Source organism: Marmota flaviventris, chromosome 3, assembly GCF_047511675.1.
Source record: "Marmota flaviventris isolate mMarFla1 chromosome 3, mMarFla1.hap1, whole genome shotgun sequence".
In the NCBI taxonomy this organism is placed as follows: Eukaryota; Metazoa; Chordata; class Mammalia; order Rodentia; family Sciuridae; genus Marmota; species Marmota flaviventris.
The window spans coordinates 146,442,922-146,465,115 of NC_092500.1; positions in this window are offsets into that span (position 1 = coordinate 146,442,922).

The window sequence follows — 22,194 nt, forward strand, 5'->3', positions numbered from 1 at the left end:
CCTCACTCTGCAAATACCTTCTTTTAAATTTGAAGCATGTTCACCCCATCCTTGCTTGTTGAAATCTATAACACTTGAAGGCTATGATAAAAAGATGTCTTTTGTAAAACCTTTCCCAATAGTCCCATTTGAAATTTGAAAAGTTTCCCAACTTTTTGTTCCCCAAACTCTATAATGTCTTTTCCTCTACAAATAAGACCCCTCTGATGAGAATGGATAAGAGTTGTCCAGGCAATTCCAAGGATAAAATATGTAGGACCCAGTGTGGAGTCATCCTTCCTTTCTACCAGCCTAGGGCCTTTGAGGACACAAAAGATACTGAGGATACCTGAGGACCCAAAGGTACTTTAGGAACCTGGAAAGAAATCCTTCCAATCTCTCCAGAACATTTGTTTGACTAGTTCATCAAGAATCCTTTTTTTTTTTTTTTTCACATGCAGATGAAAAAATAAGTCTGACAAGATTTTACTAAGCAAGAATTAGACCTAAAAATTGAAAACAGGAAAAAAAATGTTCAGAAACCCCTTCTGGCCAATATATCAGAAGTGGGCATGTTCTAGGCTCAGGGTATAGTTAGTCTTCAAGGGTACTACATTTGGTTCATGGGTATTTACTAAAAGTTCTGTTGGGCAGCTTCTGGAACACTGAATCCTCTTTTCCTAGCCTATTAATAGATTCTAGAAGAGTGTCAGAGTGATGCTAAGAGACAAAAAGTCCTCTTAGAATAAGTTGGGCAGAATTGACCTATAACATCCTTCAAGGGGAAAAATATAAAGCACTTAGTTGTTTATTGTTCTGTGACTTCCTTCAGCCCTTTCACTATGTGGCTGAAATGAGACACATATGGTTTGATTGTTTTGTGACTTAATAGTACTAAAATTATTCAGTAGAAAGCATACATTAAAATCATGACATGGTGCCTTAATGGGAGAATAGAGTCTTGGGTTTATGCCCAGGTCAAGGTCAGGGAGAAAGTCCCACACTCAGATTCCTGGGATGCCAATATCAAAGAAAAGAGGGATAAGAGATGTTGATTCAAAAGCTGTACACAGAAGTAAAAAATAATTCAGTGATTGCAGAACATTCTGTATTAAAAGAATAAATAAGTCTGTAGAAATAATGGAAGCACATTAAAATACAATGACCTATAGATTATTTTAAGATTATCAAACTCAGATACAACTCAGTCATTTTAACTCACTTTTACTATGTTTTACTCTGTATCACACAAACTTTGAATTAAGTAAAAAATACTGGAAAAATCTTGACTTTATTTAGCTTTTGTTTCTAGATCTAAAGTAAAATGATTTCATATATAAGCCAGAGTGGATTATAAAAACTCCGTTTGACTTTTAAAATAAAGATGTTCTATCAATAATAAATTTAAGTTAACAAACATGGCAAAAGAAGAATTTCAATCCCGTGGCTTTCTTTGCTGTTCTGGCTCTGACACATTAAGAACATCTGGAAAACTTCCACAAAATGCCTCTTCATAAAGAAGTGATGTTACACTATGAAAATTTTTGAAACAATTAGAGTCTGTTATCTTAAACACCATCAGTTTGATAAGGCCAAGTCCAAGAACAGAGAAGCAGAATGAGTTTTTTACAAACTGCCAGTCCTTATCTGACTGCCAAATGTGTACCTTTTGGACTTTCAAAAGGACTCTTCTGGGAGAGGAAAATGGCAGAAGAAAGAGGGAAAAATCTACTTAATGTTTTATGGACTTATTAAAAGAAAGTCTCTCCTTTCATTAACTGTGAAAAAACTTCCATTAATATAGAAACTACAGGAAACAACTGGAGCAGACCCCGATAACTGCACCTCCCAAGATAACAATATCCGCATATCAGTAATCGGTTTTCTGAATTTTAATGATAGTTTTCAAACAGGGCTCATGATTCAGAAGGGGCCAGTAAAACTTTACACTATCTGTTTAAGACTTTCTGTCTCTTTGGTGCACATTTTTGATTACAGCTTTGCTCAAGATATTAGTCCAAAGACTCTGAATCATGCCAAACTTTTAACTAAACACTCTTTAAGAACTAAAGGAAAAAGGGAATTTTGTTCAGAAATTAAAATGGGACTTTTGTCAAGTTTTGTTGTCTTAAATAATTTTTCAACTTTGTATAGAAGGATTGTGGGAAAAGACAAAAGACAACTTTCCAAATATTGTTACTTTGTTAACCACTGTCTTTTCTGATCAGCCATTTGAATAATGAAATAGTTGAGAATTTTATTTTGAATCATTCTCAGTAGCTCACAAACATGTGCAGGTTTTCAAACAGTATAGCAAGATTAAGGAAGATATTGTGTTCTTGGATGTTAAAAATCAATTCTTAGAGCATTAAATATATTTTCACCATTGCACAATTGATTTAGCATTTTGCTTCCAAAATTTGAAAATCGTTTATCTTCAAATATGTTGAAATTTTTTTCATTGTTCCTTCTATACTTGAGATTGGGGCCCAAATTATAAGATGATTTCTTATTCCCCAAGACTACAACATACATTTGTAGTGCTTCAGAAGTCCATTGCCCTGTGACTTAATACAGAAAAAAAATTGTGTCAATGTTTGAATATAAAGTGAGATAAAGCAGGAATAAAATTTAATCCCTGGAAGTACAGACTTTAAAATATTTTACATAATAAAAACATACTGAATATTAGCTTTTATATCGGTTGCTGTAAATTAATCCATCCATAATGCCTCAACAGGTATAAAACATATTGAATGAGGGATTTTTCTGGTAATGTAAGAGGCACCGAGCAGATGTGCTTTGTACCAAACGATTTCATATTTCAATGTGACAAAATAGATGAGCCACATAAAGCCTAATTTCAGTTGCAAATTGCAAGCTGGAATAAGTTCCAGAATAGTAAACAATTAGCTGCTTTATTTTCTTTTTAATAAGACTAAATTACCAGATAATATCTACTGGCATCAACTTGGCTAATAAAAATCTGTTTAATAGGATTTGCCATTTTTCCAATTGCTATCATGATCAGCTTTGCATTTTGATTATCTCTAAACTTTGCCTCAATTTTCTCATAGAAAAGCTCTCAGTGGTAATTGCTTTAACATTTATTCCAGGTCAAGTGGTTAAGTATGAATAATGATCTGTCAAAAATGTACAGTAATGCCGTCAATAGAGCAATTATGATTTAGCTGGAGATTATTATGGCAAAAGAGCACATTAACTGGGCACAATAAACAGAACAACAGAGAAAAAGGGGGCAAAGGGATTGACTGTTTGCAAAACCTGTGTGTTTGGTACATGTTCCTGACAGATATTAATTGTCTTTCAAGACCAATTAGCCATACCCCACAATGGTCTTCCCAGCTTAGGTGAATTAGGAACTTTTCATTACTGATAAAAGGAAAACAAATGTTTATACAGCTTAAATTTAATATTCTCAAAAAGTTGTCTCACTATATTTTCTGCACTGGTACTTTTCTTTTCCTGATGCCCCCATTTCTGATAGGAAACTATTATCTCTCTGTGGTGGGCCTTCCTATTGTAGTGAATCCCCAATTAAATTAATGCTAATGGAAGGTGACAACACCTGCTTTTGTTGTCAATATTACTACAAACACCCAATTTTTCAAAGTGTCTTTCTGTAGGAGCAATGAATAAGGTTGTAACTCAATACACTACTACTTGGGGGGAAAAGGTGATAAAAAGGAAATATGATGTTTATCCAGTCAACATGCCACTGCTTAGTTGTGACTCCCTTCATATCTGGGGCTATGGGGAAGCATTTAAACCAATATTCAAGAGCAGATGAAAAACTGCTCTTCGCTTAGAGGTAATTTTGTAGCTAGTAACTCTGTTGCTGGCTAAACATTTCCATACTCCTCGAGTAACTTTGATGTAATTCAGGATTGAGCTACTGTCAGAAGAATTACCTAATGCTTTCACTGATTGATGTTTAGTTAGAATAGTCTCAATTTTAATGGAAATGCACTCAGAAAATTGGCTATAGGTTATTAGAAATTATTTATGTTTCTTCAATCATTTGGAAATGCTTCCTTGATCCTATTCTATAACGAATGATGATCGTGGATACAGACTTGAGGGTCACAGAGATCAGGGTTCAAGTCAAAAGGCTCAATCGCTGGGCATGGTGGTGCACATCTGTAATCTCAGTGGCTCAAGAGGCTGAGGCAGGATGATCCCGAGTTCAAAGTTAGCTTCAGCAATGGCAAAGCGCTAAGCCACTCAGTGAGATTCTGTCTCTAAATAAAACACAAACTAGGGCTAGGATGTAGCTCAGTGCCCCCGAGTTCAATCCCCAGTACCACACACACACACACACACACACACACACACACACACACACAGCTCCATTTTTTACCAGCTGTGACTTCAGATCATTTATTTAACCTGTATCATTGCCTCATCTTATCTACCTTTTGTACAGGTACAATAACCTAGTGAGTGTGAAATGTTAGGTAAAGTGCCTGGCACATGGTAGTAAATGTTAATTGTACAACAGAAACACAATGCAGTATAACAAAACTGCCTTCAGAGAGCATAAAACAGCATTTATATGCAGCAAGTGAAATAATTCACTCCATGTAGGATGGCTGCCATTCATAGTAGAGGAGGTGGGGATCTAGCAGAGATTTTCCTCTTACTTATGGGACTAAGGGAAGTGGTAGGTGGCCCCAGAGAAGAGGCCACTACCTTTTCTCTGTGCTTGCTACAATTTGCTAATCTATTGATTAAAATTGGAGGTTAATTCTCCAATTTTCACCACTTGATGATTCACCCACTGCTCTCCTGAAATACTTTTCAACATGTGATATTTTATTTCATACTATATTAAAATAACAAATCTCTCTGATCAAATTAATAAGGAAAACATGGGGTCAAAAAATGTTTTTCTACTGAACTTCTCACATGCTTCTTAAGTCAGTATGCATGATAAGCTCTTGGAAAAGGGAAAAGGTTGGCATCTAGTGTTCCCAAATTCATCTGACCTCTGCATTATTTTGTCCTGGTGTACCTCATTGGCTTAAGGCTGTGAGGAACACACCTGATTAAACATTTGTTTTCTAAACTGTCCTCATCCTGCTCCCTATAAATCTTTTCGCCTTACACTCTTGAGTCAATCCAGTGTCCTTAGGATGTAGTTTGAGCTCCTCACCTTTTCTCAGCATTTCCTTACCTGCCTGACTTCTGTGCAGCGACTGTGCTATATGACTTCCCTCGCAGCTGGGCGTCACACACAGGTCTAGGTTCTAGCCAACCAGATGACAGAAGTGATATATGCCACCCCCCAAAGCTTGCCATTGTAACTGGGGATGTGTTCATTAGTCTCCTTCTTGCATCTTTCTGGCAGGAAATGACAAGAACTGGATCATCTGCCTTATGCCCAGAGATGGAATCCCACATGGCAAGGATGGCAGAGCCTTCAAGTACACTCCCCTGATCTGCTCATCTCTGGGTCATTATTATTCTCCTTAGAAAGAAAGAAGACTCATTTTTAAACACTTTGTTTATGGCCTTATTGTGACACTTCCCTAAATAATCTGTCCCTTGGAGCTACTACCTCACTCCTACTCTCACAAAATCCTTTCAGTTCCTCAAAGGTACTCTGTCTGTATTTATCACTTCCGGACCTTGTATTTTCCCCTTGTATCTCCCCTCCCCCCATTTTTTTTTTTTTTTTGCATATGTTTTCACTTTTATCCTTCTGTCACCTGAAACTCTAGGATATCCTTCAGGTCTTAATAAGTGACACTTCCTCTGGAAAATCTTCAGGGACTATCTCCCTCCATGCAGACCATGAGGGGAACTCGGCTCAGTAGTCCTAAACCACCTAATCCTTCACCAGCCATAGCGCTGACCCAACCTTCTTTTAATCATTTTTTAAATCATCTCCAGTGTTAGGTGGTAGGTTTCATGGACTCAGGGACTCCCCCTCTTGCTCACAGTTGGTTCACCACTGCTTTGCATGATGCCTGGCGCATAATAGATCCTCAATACATCTTTGTATCAGATTCAATTCAATCTCAGCATGACCAAAACACAGTTAATTATCTTCTCTCTTTAGCCCCCAACTGCTTTCTCTCCTGTGATTTATGTCTGCGTTAATGGCAATTCCATCTCTCCAGTTACCCCGAGTATTTAGTATTCTCATTCCTTACTCCATCTCTTTCCTCACTTCTCACTCTACCTGGACACCGAGTTATTTTTTAGTGTCACTCTGAATATCCTCCTAAGTGATCTTGACTTTTGATTCCTACTGCTGTGTTCTCTTACCTAGACTTTCCCAGTAGCTGAATCCCAGCAGCTCTCCTCATACCTGGACCTGGTCCTCCTCTCTCTTCTCTCCTCTCCTCTCTCCCAGTTCCTTCCCTGAATGAGCACAACTGATTATCCTCATCTTAAATCCTTTTCAACTCTATTGCAGGCACCTGAGAACAGTTAACAGCTCTAACTGCCTGTCTTTAAACCTGGTCTCACTTTAGGTTTCTACATTCACCTCTTTCCTGACCTTGATCTCAACCAGTGGTTTTCTCACCTTGAACTGAAGGGGCTTGTTAAAAATGCTGATTACTAAGCCTCAGCCACTCAGAATCTGTTTGAGGCCAAGGCATCTGAATTGGCAACCAACATGAGTGGATGATCTGAGAAACATTAGTTTAACCAAAAGGAACTTCTTTATGTAATCCAGATAAACACATCATGCTATTCACTAGAATGAGCACATACCATTTCTACATGCTGGAATAGTCTTTTGGTCCAATCAAGCTCAGATGTCTCTACACTCTGTGAAGCTTTATTTATTCCATCTGTGTTACTACTGAGGACAAATCATTGAAATCTGAAAGGTCTGGGGTCATGAGTTTGGGCTTCTTTTCTTTTTTCCCTGAAGGCAGATGGGAATTGATGAAGAGTCTGGGGGAGGGAATCAGCACATTTTGAACTTTATTGTAGGAATATTAATTTGGGAGTAGTATGTAAGAAAGAGACTAGCTAGAAACACTTTATATGAGTTTTGAAAAGAAGTTAAAAAGAGGGAAGCACAGTGACAAAGTAAAGGAGATATAAGGAGGGGTAAAGGACGCCATTCAACTTTCCAGCCCAACTTATTGGGAATATGGTGGCACCAACCAAATAGAGAAAGAAATTAGGGCTACAAAAACAATAGTGGAAGTACCAGATTGGACCAGTGACTTCTGAAGAGTGGTTCTTGGACCAGTAGCATCTGTAGTTCTTTTTAACTTCTTAGAAATGCAAATATGTGGGTCCTTCCCCAGACCTAGTGAATCAGAGACTTGGGTTGGGCCCAGCAATCTGTTTTAACAAATGTTTCAGGTGATACTGAGAATCACTAGCCTAGACTGAATGGATGTGTGAGCAGGGTCCAGTTGTTTGCAGCCGGTCCTCCCCACCACCACCCTCCAAGTCTCTGACATAATGCTTGGCATGGACCATGTACTTAATGATTAACTCTGCAGAGAAGGAATAATGTTAGCTGCTAGATTGGAGACATTATTATGTGTTGTGCTTTATATTAAATAATTGAATGTATATATAAAAAGAATTAGTCCTCACAGCAATCCAATGAAGGAGATCTTTCTTCTTCCCTTTACAAAGTTTTACAAGAGAGAAAACTTTTAGAATTTAAAAGCTCTGCAAAGGTCATAGCTGGTAAATTGGTGAAGGCATGGTGTTAGCATAAATCTTCAGACTTTAGAATCTGGGCATTTATCACATTAGGATGTTGTTTGAGGGTGAAAGGGATTGACTGAATTTGCTTTCAGAAATGCTGGGGGGTTTTTTTGTTTGTTTTTTAACCTTTGGTATAGTAGAAAGTTGGTACAGTTTTTGTGTTTCATGGATGGGAAATTTAAAAGATGTTTCTAGATTAAGGGGAAAGAGACAAAGTAATAGAAATAACTGAACACATTTAAGATACATAAGAAAGATGAGGTAATGCCTAGAGAAATGTTGGAATGGTGGGAATTCAATGTGGGATCCATGCCATTCAGTTAATATGTAGTATCTTTGACATGACCAAACATGATGCTAGATAATGAGAATGCAAATGTAAATAAGATGCAGGGCAATTTGGAGCTAAAAATAAAGAAAGATGGCTTCAGTCACATCACGGGGCCTGATCTTAAAGATGGAGGCACTGGTCTGTTGTAGACAGATTGCAGGGCATGAAGAAGAATGTGGAGATGCAAAAAGTCACGATCTGTAGAGCAGTTTAGTGTGGTCCTACTGACTTCTGCAAAGAGCAACTTTATTATCAGTCCAGTAATTATGACTTTGTAAACCTTCTCCTTTGAAGAAATGCCAGAATGAATTATGGGCTTCCTTCAACCATATCCCATAGAAGACTACAATGACCCGAGGTCGTTCCTGTTTCTTCATGTGCTTGTGGTTTGCCAAAAGGCAAAAAAAATAAAAAATAAAAAATAAAAAAAGAATTGAAAGAAGAGAAGCAATTTGATTCAATGCAACAGGACAATCAATACATGCTAAATAATGATTTTATGTTATTATGGTATAATATTGGATGAGTAAGTATTATACTCATGTGAAGAGGGAAATTGAAAAATCAGAATCTAGAATACAGTATTTGAACAATAAATATATTTGAAGTGAAAACCTGAATCAAAGTGACTTGAGCTCATCTGTACAAGTCACTTTTTGTTGAAGTGCAGATCAGACTTATTTGAATGGATTTCTTATTTGCAATAGTTATCAGATTATTCTGTAATATATTATTGATGAACAAGTCCAAATATCACCTTTAACACAATACCAACTCATTCACAATATTTCTGAAAATTCTAAAAGTTCAGTGTTCTCTGGTGTTAGCTTTAATGTCATATTTTTTTCTATCTACTTACCTAACATGAATTATAAAAATATAGATATTAGGTTGGAATTATACACTGATACTTTTTATTACATTGGATTATTATTAAAAATGATGTCCCTATTGAGGTTAATTTTGGCAAACTTAATTTATATTAATTTCCATTTCAATTCTGATACCCATGTTCCTTTTATAGTCTTTAAATTAATTCCATCAATAGAAGTCCATTGCTGTACTTATTAATCATAGATTAGTGTTTGCTTTCACTTTGATGCTTTTTATTCTTAAAATTTCAATCCCCTCCTTGGCAATCTGTACAAGAAGACATACTGTGTTTGTTAGCAGGAGAACCCCCCTAAATGTTAAAAAAATCGCAAATGGGACAGAGGATCTGGAAGAGCTAAAGACCCATGAAATAATTTATAGAACAGTAAACTGCATTTTTGTGTGTTCACAAAATATATTTAATTCAAATATGAAACCATGATAAGAATACAACTGTTCTTTCACTCTCCAAATTCTATATAGCATTTTAAGAGTAGGAACTTGACCCTTGTCCTTTAAATACCATTAAGTGCTATTATTTTATTCCCACATTTTTTTTATCTCATTCTATTTCTGTATCCATTGTAGAAATTTCTAGATTTCTTTAATTAAGTGATTGGTATGAAATGACATCCAAGGTAGGCAACTACTGAGTCACTATGTATTTTCCTATACATGATAAGCAGAAATAATCTATTATAAGTACTGCTCATGGGGACCTGCAATGTTACAGGTGACAAGGAAACAAAGTGATTGTAGTCATGACAACTCAAGTAGGAAGAAAGCAAAACAGATGATGAATACCCTGCCTTCCCACGATTAGGTTGAAAGTGAAGATTGTTCCTAAGAAGTTTCCAGACATATGTAAAAGGTTTAACAAACCCTATATCATCTCTATGTGATAGACAAGTGTAGTAAATGATAATAATCAGTATACATGTTTTTATACTGATTTCCTACATGCTTTTTTATACTCTCTTCATTAATGTGTGTTCTGAGCACCTCATTTGAGGCAGAATTCCAAGAAACTCTAATGGGATTACAATGGAGACTTTGTTGACTCATACAGGTCTCAAATTGAACTTTTAGTAAATCTGTTTTAAGAAATGTAGTATCCTGGGAATTTAAAAACAGCCAGTGTGATATGCCAGTTTGAGGCTATCATGCATAATCTTTGAGTGACAGGTATTCCTTTCCTGCTATCAGATCTGCTCAGATTTTTCTAATCAGAAGCCCACATGCGCTGAAAAAGTCTACCAGACTTGTCTAATGAGTGACTTCTCAAAAACTAAAGTTTGTCTGTGCTGTCAAAATCCATCATCCAATGATAATCACTCCTACCAGACCTCCATCAATTTCAGCTCCTATTTCCTCTGAGGTACAACTTTTTAAGGACCCACAATCCATTCGTGATCCAGGTTGATTGAGATGACATATTATCTCTGCACCGCAACAGTTCTGCTTAACAGAGACTGTAGACAATGATATTATTATAAAATATCACTCAGTTTTTGCAATGTCAAACATTATTTACCCCTAGTTGATGAAAAAAAATGAATGAAATTTACTGAGTGGTACTGAAATTGCATTTTTTATGATAACTAAACTCATGCTAGTGTCAAACAAACAAATCACTGCTTTTCTAAGATCTTTCCCTTCCTTTTACAAGTAAAAATATATCTACCTGTTCTATTTGCTTCCCCCAAATAGAACCCAACTATGCTGCGCTCTACCTCTGAGCTATATCCTCAGCTCTTTTAATTTCATTTTGAGACAGAGGCTTTACTAAGTGACTCAGGCTGGCCTCACCCTCCTCTTCAATCTCCTGACGAGCTGGAATTACAGGTGTGTGTGCTATCAAACCCAGATTGTCCCGCATTATTGCTCAGCAGTTCTCTAAAGAATTTTCTGGATTCTTTTAGCCAAGAGAAGAAGAAATATGAATATTGATACAAACCATCAAATTGTAAGACTTTATAGCATAGCATTGTAATATTGCCATTCTGGGCCAACACAAAAATAGTCATTTTGAGGATGACAAGGAGGTGGGCAAGGGCTGCATCAAATATGACTTATTGCCTTTTCCCACATGATCCCATTTATATGTCTCATACTGGTATTGATGGACGTGTGAAGGAGAATGGCCGTAGGCTTTCCATTAGTCACTGTAATCACCAGCCTCAATAATTGACAGAAGAGAGGCTCAGCTCTGGCAATAGGGAGCCAATGAAAACTGTTTGCATGCAGCAGTTAACCATTTATTCAGATACCCTGTCAGATGCATTTTGAAACATTAGAATATTTCTTCTCTCCCTAGAAATGGAGCTGAGGGCAGGTACAAATATTCCTTAAATATAAAGGTCTTGAGTTGGCAAAATAACTGTCAGAATACTTGCCAAAAAATTAAAACATTTTTTGTTTTTGGTAGTGCGTCAGATATAGAAGAAAGGTTGACAAATGAATTATGGGTCATTTTAAGGAATGTCAGTACAATTTCCTATTTGTTTATAATCACTGTCTTGTGATAGTCTCATCCTGTCTGTGTTTATACACCAAACTCCATCATGATTTGGAATGGCGTGGCAAATGGTCCTGACTCCATTTGCTGGGTGATCTTGACCCAGGCACCTCTGCTAGTAGCATAGCCAGTAATCACTTAGATCTTGACGAGAGGAATTACTAGCACCTCTGCTAGTAACACAGCCAGTAATCACTTAGGATGAGCACCATGTTTTCCTGTTATTCAGCAGGAGAAAAACATGGGCTCAGAATTAGTTCCCTTGTGTGGACAGTACAGGATTTATCCTCAGAGTCCAATGTTCACCCATCAAAGAGAATGAGAACTCAGAAAAGAATATCAAGTTTCCTTACCTGAGTTCTTGGCAAAGGAGAATCTTTTTGACAACTGAACAAAGAACTCCCCCAAAGCAAAATGAAACCCAAAGAACTCACTCAGAAAACCACCACAAGAGTCTTATTCGCCACTTAAAAGTGTACCAAAGCCAGCATTTGTTTTTCTTTCCTTTCTTTTTGGGACAATCAGTTGGTATTTGCCCATTCGGTCAAAGGGCACTGTTAGAGGAAATGGCATCTGAGGGATGGTGTGCTGGACATGAATCAGTTTAATGGCTCAGAGGAGCAGGCAGAGAGTGGAGCAGACAACTTTCACCCACAGCCAGGGAAACCCTCTTTCGGAAACCCGACGTTACTTTACAATTTGTGCGAACATTGCAACAGTAGTGGATGAGAGTTGTATCTCCATTCTAGTGTTTAGCAGCACCCCTGTGAATTAGAAACTTGTAAAACCTAAAAGAGGAGCCTGCGGACATAATAATTACCATACCAGAACAGACCAATGAAGCAGGGGGGCTGGTACCCTGTCGCCAATCTGGCCAATGCCACATGCTCCAGAAGACGTAAAGCCCCCATAATACACCTAATTGTGCAACACAGGACTACAGGGGGACATTTCTCTCATTCTCTGGCTGGTGATCAGCAGTGTGTGCCCTGAAGCAGTGGAGTTGAGCATCCTTGTAATTTTAGTCTTGACAATAAACTGCCAGAACTCTTAGCAGCCTGGAATCCCTTTCTCAAACCTTCTCCAATTGTTGGAGTCAAGCTGCAACCCAACAAGCACCACGCTGGAATTGCAGACACTATTCCGAGTCTGTTTCCCTGTCTCCCTTTAGATTTGCTGCTGTTTGGTTTCCCTGAGTGCCTTCCTGTTTCTTTGCTACTGAGAAAAGAAAATAAGGGTCTCAGCTTGTTTTCTTAACACCATCCCTTATTTCCCACAGCGCATCCCACGGCATGTCCTTTTGCTTGCCCCCGTTTCTATATTCATCGCTCCTATTTCTCTTCTTGAAGGAGCTATTCCCCCTTCACAGCTCTTGCAAATTTCATGACACATTTCTGGACTGTTTTTTTTTTGTTGTTGTTTTCTCCTGTTGCTGTTTCATTTGTGAACAGAGTGACAAGAGTAAACATAGGATCAACGTGTGAACATACAACAGATTCCCAAAATTGTACATGAGAATATTAGGCATATTGCACCATTTCGCTACACTTCTTAATTAATGTGGCCTAATATTAATTTACATATGGTAGAGACATATTTTTTTCCTCCTACAGCTGCACGTGAAATGGCTATTTTTATTCAAATCTGAGAATGGGTGCTCCTGTTTTTGCCTGAAGAGGTTTAAAGATAATTTGGAATTCATCTTGAATACAGGATTACTAAGCGTTCCATCAAATGAAATAAATGTATATGTGCACATTCAATATATATGTTGCTTTGCACTTGCCCATGTGGGATTTAATTTATCTGTCAGGTTGTGCTCTGTCTTAGGCTGTCATATCATGTATTCTTTTTTTTTTTTTTGAGACTTTCATCATATTTTCTCTCCTAACTTCTCCTAAAAGTGTGTTATCAGCAAATATTGATACTTAATATTCCACATGTCTTCTGAGTCATCAATACAGGCAGATATGCACTATATTTAGTCTTCTACTTTACTCATGATCTTTCTTGATGAAAATGTGCCATTATAATGAGGTTTTTTTCCTTGCTATTTAATCCAAAACAAAATTTCGGATTTCCCTTTGTTGGTTCAATTTCCTTAACAGTGTCTCCTGAGAGAATGCATCATAAGACATCAGTGTTTAAATACATTATGTTCAGATAATTCTTTTTTACTGCTCCTACAGCTACCAGAAATTCACAAAGCGTTATCAAAATTGCCATTGTATTTGTATTGGACTTTGGGGAGGTGGGCTGATATAGTAGAATGGGCCCCAGAGTCAGAGACAAATACTGTGAATCCCGACCCTTGCCTTACTGTGATCCTGGCCCAGTCTCTTCATTTAGGACATTAATTTAAATAACATATTTAGAATGTGCTCCCTTCTTGGATATTCAGAAGAATTAATGGGATAATAATGATTGCTCATCAAATAGGAACCCTCTCCCCTTCTTAGATTTGGGGCTGAGTAAAACTAGTGACCACAAGCTACATGGGAACATGTTCTGTCCCATGATTCTAGAAATCATTCTAGCAGTTTCCATGTCACTTTTTGCACACAATATAGATGAAAGACCATCTTTCCACAATACCTTTTGCATCATCAGACCACCAAACCATGAGGGGCCACACTTTCTCTAGATTGCTATACCACTTTCTCTAGATTTCTAGACACAATACTGTCTTCCATTCTTGAGATAAAATGTCCTGTTCTTCCATCCAGGATCCAAAAAAGGATGTGCTAATAATGGCACAAAAAACTAAGTGGGTCAAGAGGAAGTAAGAATGGGAACGCTCACATCACTACCCATGTTGTTTTTGCTGTTTGTGGATCTGATTCTTGACAACAAATGCAAAACAAGAGCAATAAAACTAACTTTGCACTCTGCCAGACCATTCTGTGCTTGGGACTTTGCATGTACTGGCCCATTTAATTCACAAATGTCCATGCCCATGGTTTGCCTATGTTTGTGGACATCTGGGCCTCGGGGGCTGGGAATATGGAAGTAGAACCTGTCCAAGATAATGTGGGTGGCACACAGGCAAAATTTCTAGACCGAGTGACAATTTTGAAGCCTGAGTGAATTTTTTAAAACGATGTGTGAAGCTACACAGGAGATCATTTTCATTGTAGACACATTTTTCTTAGTGTCAATATGAAATTCACAGATGTATAATTTCTGGGATCACCTTTGGTCCTATTAAAAAGATGGGTATCACCTTGGCAGTCTTCCAGTCTTCCAGTTCAGTGGCTGTTTTAAATGATAAATTACATATTTTTGTTGGTAGCATAGCTACTTCATTCTGTGGTTCCTTCTCATCACTTGGATGAGTTCCACCCAGCTGATGATTTATTGCAATGTGAGTTTTTGAGCTGCTCTATCACTTCCCCTCCCCTCCATATTTTTAAGCATTTCACCTTCAACAATAGCTAAGGGTAACAAGCTCCACAATAATTTTAAGAATAAATGAGAAATTTGACTATTGTCCTACTAAAAAGGTGAGATGTCTCAGGATGACCCTTCACATTAAATGCTTGAAGTACTGGGAAGTGGAGCCCTGATAGGCCCTAGGTTCTTCCCCTTGAGCCCAATAAGCCACCTACTCCAGGGCTTTCAACTGTGGCCACAGTGGAGCAGTAGAATTCTGCTCTTCCCCTTCAATGACTAGAATCCAGGGAAACCTGCTGAAAGGTGGCCATGAGGAAAGGCAGGCCCAAGGTGAAAAACGCAGGCCTACAACTATAATTTTGTAAAGCAGTTTTTCAAAAGTTTCTAAAGTTTATTTATGTTTTCCTCCTGAAGATCCGTGATTTAAGGAATTTTTTTTCCAATTTTCGACCTAGAAAAATTTTATCTTTTAAGAATCTTCTATTTGAAGTAAATCCTTTGTAGCCTTCTACCAAAAGCATAGGTCTGGTCTGGCAACCTTTTTTTCTAATTCTATTTCTTGTTGGATTTTTTTTTTTTTTTGGACCACTTTCCCTCTTGTACGTTCCAGTTGCTTCTATCCCTTGTATTCAACATCGTCTTTATTACAGTGATTCTGCACAAGACCAATCAGCAGGACCAACCTGGGGAGCATGTTAATGTATGGATTGTTGGGTTCTATCCTCAGAGTTGCAGAATCAGTAGGTCCAGGGTAGGGACCAAGAATTTGCATTTCTAACAAGTTCCCTGGTGATGCTGTTACTGCTGGTGCATAGTTTGCCTATGCTTGTGGACATCTGGGGCTCAGGGCTGTAAAAGGCTGTAAAGCCTTTTTGGTTTCTCTTTGTCCTGCCTCCTCTTCATTACATTCTCTTCAGCTGCTATTTTCAGTGTGTGCCATTTGTGTACTACCAGAACATGACTGACACATTGGAATGCCTTGTGTCATTTAATATGAATAAAGATGTATCCACTGCATCACAACACAAATGGCAGAGAGACACAGCATTGTTAATGATACAACCCATTGGGACCTACTTAGTGGCTGTACAGCCTCATCCTCATTTTGTCTGTTCTGGTGGCTCTCATTGTTGATAGGTAGGACCCATTTCTTTTTTAAATTTGTTTTAATTAATTACACATGACAGTACAATGATCTTGACATATCATACATTTGAATAAGATGGGTATAATTTCTCATTTTTCTGAGTGTACAGGTTGCAGAATCACATTGGTCATACAGTCATGTATATACATACAGCAATAATAAAGTCTATTGTATTCTGCTGTCCTTCCTATCCCCCCTTCCCCTCCCCTCCCCTCCCATCACTTATTTCTACCTATTTTTGATGGTTACTAAAAAATCCCCAAAGTAATATGCACTATGTTCCAATTCAAAACTATAGTTTATGTAAGTTTAGAAGTGTTCTATTAAAACTTAACTAAAATGTAAAAAAAAAAAAAAAAAAAAAAGAAGTGTGTAGCAAAAGAAGAGTTAAGCAAGAGTACCCTCAGAGCATGCAGAATGTATTATTAACAAGACACTGTCATGGAATGATAACATAGTGCTGGAGAGGACAGAGTTAAATTTGGTTTTATTTGGATGGTCACCATCAGATTGTCAATTTGTATAATTAACTAGGGTTTAATGGGCTTGATTTATACTTATAAAAAATTCTCACTGAATAAATAAAACATCTATAACTTCAATAGGTACCCTTTTGCTGAACTATTTCCTTTTGCTTATTGCTGATTTTCCATTGCTTATTGCTCTCAATATCTAAGTAGAGTTGCAAACGAACTTTCTACTAGGTAAGATTCATGAAATGCTATTAGGACAAGTGCTTTAGAAATATACTTGAAGTATTTTCAAACAATTTGAAAAATAAAAACAAAATATATTCCGAGTCATTTTTTTCTTTAACAATTTGGCTAAATAGACCATCTGTAAATCCATTTGATTCAGTGGGACCAGAGTAAGTTCCACAGTGTGATACATGAACAGAATCTTTCAGTTTGCCCTTTGGGCTACTACAAAATGGCAGTTATTCTACATGGATATGTTGATTTAGGAATAAATAAATATGTTGATTTAGCAATAAATAAATAAAGAAAGACAATTTTATTTTCATGTTGAATTCTTAAGATTCTATCTCATACAGTAAAACAGTACAGACAGACAAATTACCTTTCGATTTCAGGATTTCAACCTCCAATTTGGATTTGTTTCAGAAATGGAACAATCCATAAGGTGACAGCAAGAAATCAGAAATGCTGATGTTGATTTTTATCATTCTTAAAAGATATACTGAACAATCACAAACACTGAGGGATATTGCTATGGCATATGAATGTCCCCTCAAAAAACTCATGTTGAAATTTAATTGCCATTGTGATGGTATTAAGAGGTAAGAACTTTAATAAGCGATTAGGCCACGGGGGCACTGTCCTCCTAAGGGGATTAATACCTTAATGCAGGAGTGGGTTAATTATCATTAGAGTGGGCTAGTTACAAAAAGGATGAGCTTGTCCCATATTTTTTTGTCTCATGTGTACTCACTTGTCCTTATATAATGTTATGATGTAGTATAAAAGTTCTTTCCTTGTATCATGATACTCAACTTCCCAGCCTCCAAAATGATGAGCTAAACTCCTCTTTTTTTTTTTTTATGAATTACCTAGTCTGTGGTATTCTGACAGTGTACCAGGAAACCAATTAAGACAGTATATATATATAACAAAGGTTCAAAACTTTAACAACCTTTTTGTATTTAATTGTCAAAGAATTGATGAATCTCAGTGTGTACACTGAAAGAAATCTAACTCAATATCTCTTTCTCCATGATTTAGTTGCTTATTAAGTCAAGATCTACTGTGTGTGTCTTAGTCTAGGCACCATTCAAGACTGTGTGGGATATATAGGTTCTATTACCAACAATTAGCTTAACTATAATGATGATCAGGTTTCAATTTTAAGTAAACCAAATTTTAAAAGTTTAGTAATAATAACACTTCCTAGATAAAGAGAGTAGGATAAAGTCATCAAGCATTAAATGGGTTTCTTATGTTGTCTTCTAACTCCTCCTTTCAATTTTTGCATCCAAAATGACTACTTGTGGTCCAAATCCCTCATATTGATCAAACACAGTTAGCACATACCATGTCATCCCAACTCTTACATTCATCCATCTAGCCAGCCAATGATTAATTTATTGATTCAAATTATTTAGTTCTGCTCTAGTCTCTGGAAATGTATCAGTGCCTAAAACAAGCAACAATCTATTTCTCATGAACCATGCATTTTAGTGGGAGTGACAGACAACAACAGCAATTAATAAATAAATAAATACATAAATAAAATGTAAAATGTTACAATCCAGTCATTTCTTGCAAGGGACACAATGTTTGTGCCTCTCCAAAATTCTTATGCTGAAATTCTGATGCCTAAAGTGATAGTGTTAGAAGGTAGAAGCTTTGAGGGGTGACTAGATTATTAGGGCAAAACTCTCATGAATGGGATTAGTGCCCTTAAAAAGACACCCTAGAGAGCTCACTTGCCCTTCCCACTATGTGAGGACACAGCTAGAAAGAGACTATGAATCAGGAAACAGGCCTTCACCAGACACAAAATTTGCTGGTCCCATGATCTTGGGCTTCCTTGGCAGAAAAAGAAGAAGGAGAAGGAGAAGGAGAAAGAGAAGGAGAAGAAGAAGAAGGGGAGGGAGAGGGAGAGGGGGAGGGGAAGGGGAGGGCGAGGAGGAGGAGGAAATACACACACACACACACACACACATGTATATCACTGTGGCTTATAAGCCACCCAGTCTATGGATTTTCTTCTTTCCTTTCTTTCTTTCTTTTTTCTCTTTAGCAGCCCAAACAGACTAAGCCTGTGCTACTAGAGGAAAAATAACAGATAGGGAACAGTTCAGAGAAAATTCTATCTCACCAAAGATTTTACTTTTCCTTCCATAATAGTACCTTCCAGGCACCTTCCTCATGTCTAGGTAGGAACACTGAAATGTCCTTGTGACCATAATATGGGTAGAAGTGATGCATGTTATAATTGGGTTTAAGAAGTAGGCATCACTTACCCATATCTTCTTTCCCCATCCACATACTAGATGTACTTGAATTCAGACCCCAGAAGCTGTTGGAACCCAAAGGTGTGTTGTGTTTCTTAATCACAATATGGCAGAAAGTTGCTGCTAATCAATATGATTGCTCCAATATGAAATGCACTTCCATTTTGAAATTTTGGGAGTTTTGGTTTTTTTGAGTTGTTAGAGAATCTAATATATAAATAATTCTTCAGGGGAAAAAGAACAGGTGTTTCTGGGGAATGAGGAAGGGATTCCCAGGTTTGTATAGTGTGGTCAGAGAAGGTCTCCCTGGAAAGATGTGCTTTGTGTAGAGCCTTGAAGGAGGAAAAGCGTGTTCTATGTGAAAGCAGGTCTGGAAGTAGAAATTTTCCAGCAACATCAAGTAAGCCAAATGGCTGAAGTGGCGAAAACCAAAGAGGGTAGGAGCTGAGGTCAGAGAGGTGATGGGGTAGGGTTAGGTATGAGGGCATGGGAGCAACTGTATATCCAGATGCTATTCCATTTAACCAATTAGACACCATGATGGCTTGCACCAGAGGACTACAGCACAAGATAGGAGAAATGGACAGACAGTGGCTATACCTAGAAGAAAGAGCCAAGAGTAATTGCTAATGGATTGGCTGGGTATGTGAGGAAGAGGAGGCCCAGGATAACAGTGCTGGTTTGTTGTATGTGTGAATCTGGTTTGGCTATGATGTCCAGTTGTTTCATAAAACACTAGTTTAAATGTCATATGAAAGTATTTTGTAGATGTGATTAACCCTTACAAATTGATTTTTTTAAAAAAGCAAATCACCCTCCAGAATATGGGTGGGCCTCATCCAATCAGTCAAAGGGTTTAATAGCAAAACCAGGTTACCCAGAGAAGGAATTGTGCCTCAAGACTGTAACACAGAAATCTATCTTGAGTTTACAGCCCTACAAATTTTGAACTTTCCAGCTCCCAAAATCCTATGAGCCAATTCCCTAAAATCTCTCTTTCTTTCCTGTATACTACAAGCATGCACACATGTACAAACACAAATGCACAGGTATACATATGCATCTGCTATTGATTCTCTTCATCTGGAAAACTCCGATTGGTATAAACACAAAGGAAGGTTTTGACCTGAGTAGCTACATTAGTTGCCTTTGATTTAGGAAGGAGAGTTTGGAGGCATTTAACTTTGAGATATTGGTATTTCTATTACAGATTAAAAGTAGCTGTGGGGAAGGACAGTCTATTTGGAAGTTTGAAGTATAAAAAAGGAATCTAAACTCAAGATAGAAATTCAAGAATCATCAACATATACCTGGCTGCTGATTTAAAGCAGTACAGTGGCTAAGATCAAGAAGGATGTGGATGCAGATAGAGAAAAGATCTCAGGACTTGAGTGACATCTGGGACACTCCAGCATGAAACACCTGAAGATGAAGAAGAGGCAGCAAAGGAGACCGGCAAGGACTCAGCAGAGGGGCAGCAGGGGGAGGAAGACTGAGAGTCCTAGAAGCCGAGCAAAGGAAGCACTTTAAGGAGAAGGGAATGATCAATGATTCCAATAATGCTGGTAGGTCAAGTAAGGACTGAGGACCGAGAATCCAAAATTAGATTCCGGTTCTTCTCATCTCACAAAAACATTACTGACTGGGGAATGATGGAAGGGAAACCTCGAGATTCTAGTGGAGCATCTGAGAAAGCACATATTGACAATTCTTTCAAAGAGTTTTGCTGTAAGAGAAAGGAAAGAAGAAGGTGTTAGCTGGAGGAAGAGATAACAACCTGTCAATGTGCTGATGGCAAGATAAAGAGGGAGAATTCACACTGCAGGGAGAAAAGGGGGAGGGGTGCAAGTCCCTGCACTGGATCCCCAGTGACCTTGTGGGGGTGGGCTCCTATTCTAGGAGAACTGTACCAGTTTGCTCTCAGTGACAGGCAAGAATGGACTAGTGGACAGGAGGTAGATGGAGTGAGAGGAGCTTGCGGAAACTCTTCCGATTATGTCAGAAATGTCCTCACCTCCCAATGTCTCTGTCTCAAGATCCTCTTTCTCCTCCTCCTTTGCCCTCTCCTTCTTCCTCTTCTACTGCCTTCTCCTCTCAGCACATTTTCATCTGAGAATTTAACCTTTATCCATATCTCCAGTTATCACCCCTGTGGGAAGGGGCATAGATTTCCTGAACTCTCTATTCTGCTCCAATCTAGGCATCTGTTGCAAACCCATAATCAGAAATAAATATCATGGTGTTTTCCTCTCAGTGCTTTCCTGTCCCCCACCTATACCCCCTCACCCACCATCACAACCAAAACTCTCTTTCTCTCTGGCATCCTTGTTTCCAAACTGGGCTCAGGAACCTCAGAACCTCAGAACAAAGTATTTATGGTTAAAATTCCTTTCAAAAGTAGGAGAGCAAACAAAAGCAAAACTGGTAATACACTGATAATTTAAAATCTGTGGTGCATATATCCAGGTTCATTGTTCCATTCTTTCCACTTGCAAAGATATTTGAAATTGTCCATTGAGAAAACAAAATAAACTTCCAGTGATTCTGGTTCCTGCCAACATTGTCTTCAAGAAGCAAGGAGATCCTAAAACCTGCAAATCCCTCTGTACAATTGTTTTTTTTATTTCTATATTCTGCTGTCTGTGCAGTTCACTGGGTTGGTGGTTGTCTGGATTTTGGTTTTGGATTTTTTTTAAGTCAAATATGGTTACTAAACTGAGGATATAGTAGCAATTCCTTGAATGTGAGCCACAACACTAACTAATTCCCTGGCAATGATGAAAAGTGGAGGTATAAAACCCTAGATGGGATCCAGAGAGGAATGCTCTCGTCTTTACTAGCTCCTATATGTCCCTATCCAAGGAAAGCACTTAATGTCCTTATACTTTTCTTACTTTTGGAAAATAGGAAGGGGTTTGTTGAACAAATTAGATCGTATGTATGAGCTTGAGTTTCATTATATGAATCTAGACCAAAATTATTTCCCACAATGTTAATCTGTTTATTAGCTGCCAACTTTTAAAAGTGAGGAACTTTTTCAGCAACATTTGGATGTCTCGCTGCTTTTGAACCATAACATCTGGCACCACTGTGCATGCATCCCCATGTAGGCAGAATCAGTCTGGAAGGGGTGAGAGTCCTTTTTTTAGGCTCCCTAGTCCCATCTCCTCACTGCCTTCCTCCTGCTCTATCTGCTTCATGTGTGGAGACACTTCATTTATGACTCTGCCTGCCTCAATAATCTCTAAGATTGCTTTATGGATAGA